Below are 2,796 nucleotides of genomic sequence, written 5' to 3' on the forward strand. Positions count from 1 at the left end.
TGTCTTCTACATTTGAGCAATGTGTGAAGAGGGCTTGAATCTCATGGACTTCCAAGGGACTGAATCAACTAAGGTTACAGCCACACCTTACATTTAAAACACTATCACACCACTTCCAACAGCCATGGCTTCCCCCAAAGCTTGTTGTGGATTCTAAGAGTTGTTAAGAGACCCCTCCCAGAGTTCCCAGGGAATAAGGACTTTTTTTTAGATGGCTTATTAGTTGTATCTCTTACATCACAATTAGAAAAGCAATCCATGCGTTTTCTCAGTTACACCCTGTCAAAGTGGAGATATGCCTCACTGTGTGACTTATTTGAGTGTGGTAGCAGATATCCTCTCATCCGAGTTGAAAGAGTAATGAGTAGAAGGCAGGAGTCATATTTGCATAAGAAAAGAAGAGTCTGGGTTCCAAACAGCGCATGCTGTAATCCAGTCATACTGAGGTAAGATTTTAAATGTCATAAAATATTAAATGCGGCTATCTTTCAAGTCATTTTAGCACAACCTTCACTCAGAAATATTTCCCACTTTCCAACCTCCAACTATCCAGCCCCCTGCCCACCCCCCAAAAAATGGAACAGAGGAGCTCACATACTGCATGGAGGATGAAGATTGATCTGAATAACCCCAAATGCTTAACAGTGCACCTACCTAAGAGAAAACATGCACATTCATAAAAAGCAGATTGTATAGCTGTCCTGGAACTCTACAGAACTCTACCATTACAGCACTGCCACCAGGTAAGCCTGTGAGTCCATGAGTTTGGGGTGGAAACTGGTGGCTGAAGCATCACCTCTGGGGGTGACAGCAAGTTCTGTGGCGGCAGGTGCCAGCCATGGTGTCAACTCAAGTGGGCCCTGCTGGAGTGCGTGGGCCTCAGCAAATGCCCCACTATGCCAGGTGCTGATGCCAGGACTGATCTAAATCTTTATGAGAGCTGATAATGGTAGTGATGAGACAGGGCAACTAGAAACTTCATCATCCGGAGTGCAATGAGATTTCCAGATTTATTACTGGGCTTTAAAAACCCCCAAGGTTTATTGGAAATAGTTCTGTTTGCCAAGCCCACCTCTAAATCAGATCAGACTAGTCCACTGATATGTAGATACCTCTGAATAGTCCTGTCTCTGCGGAAGTGTAACTGTGCTGTAATATTTGTGCTGGACCATTCAGACATGCAAGAACTCAACTGATATTACCATCACCAAGTGATCCTCACATGCTCCTAGTTGCACAAACTCAAATATTGTTTTCAATTTTTTCCCTTTCCCCCTGTTGCTAGACAAACACATATATTTTAACTACTTAATATTGACAAGGACAGTTCATGTATTAGTAAGCAACCACTGGAGGGGGTGGGATACACATAAAAAGCCACAAGCTACAAATATGATTCTCTATCTATTTCTCTCTGTCTGTCTCTGTCTCTCTTTCTCTCATCATATCTTAAATTCATTATTGATACATTCCCATACACTCCCCTCCCATTGAACTCAGCGGCTAAAATCTCAGTGATTTTAATTGTTTTGTTATTTGTTGTAATTTGCAGTGGGCAAAGACTTTGGGGGAAGTAGCTCAGGATTTTAAAATAAATATGTAAATAACGGAGGAGCTGGATTTCACTGTTCTTTCACGCATATGCTTATTTCAAATGTCAAAAAAGACACAAAATATGTAAATGCCAAAAAAGTATCTTCTCCACTTCTCTGAAGACAATGAGAACAATAATTAGGACATTGTCAAAAGCAAACTACTTGAAGAAATAAAAATTGTAATCTTGAGGGGCCTCCCCCTCCATACTGTGCAGTTTGGCCTCTACTTATGCAAAAATGCCCATCAGAATATGACGACTGAAACGTTTTTCAGAAGATCCACATGTAATTTACTGAAGGTAACACAGTTTTTATGCAAATACAGAAAAGGAGTTAGCTATCTACCTTCCATTTGCGTAATGGTACTTAATGCTCTTAAAGTACTTTGGAAGCGGAAATTGCTATATAATTGCTTATTATTACACTATTATTAGTCATGCACACCCATTTCTCTGTAGCTACTTCATTATTCACCTTACACTCAGTCACAAGCCCCATTTTCTGCCAAAGTCACTCTTGACATGTGGAACGTTCCAAAGTTTATCTCTTTATCCAATTATTATCCAGCTTATCCTGGACCTAACAAGAAAAGAAAACTCTGGATGTTTCTGCATGAGGACATGGAGCCATCCATACCCACTTTTTCTGTGTGCATTACCAAAATGCAATGATTCATCTACACCCTTTTTTAGCCATAGATTTTCCATTGGTATTCCACTGTTTCCATCCACACAAGTGCGTAGTCCTTGACGTATGTTTCTGTTCTCTGTTTATGCCCTTCCCATCACGGCTCACTCAACATTCCATGATCTTTTCCCTTTCTGCACCTCTGTGTGTGCACCTTTTATTTTATTTTTCCATAGGAAGTGCACAAGAAGTGATTGAAGATGTTCGAAGTGAGGGAGTTTTCTTTATTGTAAAGCCCTTTGTTTTTATTGTGAAACTAAGGTGGGTGGGGGAAATGACACCCATGAGTTGTGTTTCCCCTCAAACAAGCTTCTGCTTGTTTAGAAAATGTAAGTTGTGGTTAAACTGAGGTGTGTACATTTGAGACATCCAATGGGCATGTGCAGTGGCAGTGCATGCAAAGGTGTGAGTTCCATTGAATAGGAAACAGGTTGAGGGGAAACTAAGCAGGCAATGTGCATTGGGTGAAGACATACCCTCCCCTTCTCTGGTGTATACAGCAATGTAAAAATGT

General features: G+C 40.8%; 1 long non-coding RNA gene across 1 annotated transcript; it reads left to right on the forward strand.

Moving 5' to 3' along the window:
* The first annotated feature begins 270 nt into the window (after positions 1–270).
* On the forward strand, positions 271–2,320 carry LOC309349345. The gene is made up of 3 exons (XR_014159862.1): positions 271–446; positions 554–743; positions 2,163–2,320. It is a non-coding gene; the product is annotated as an uncharacterized lncRNA (long non-coding RNA).
* The last annotated feature ends 476 nt before the right edge of the window (positions 2,321–2,796 follow it).

Source organism: Podarcis erhardii (genome assembly GCF_964252035.2).
Source record: "Podarcis erhardii genome assembly, chromosome: 9".
In the NCBI taxonomy this organism is placed as follows: Eukaryota; Metazoa; Chordata; class Lepidosauria; order Squamata; family Lacertidae; genus Podarcis; species Podarcis erhardii.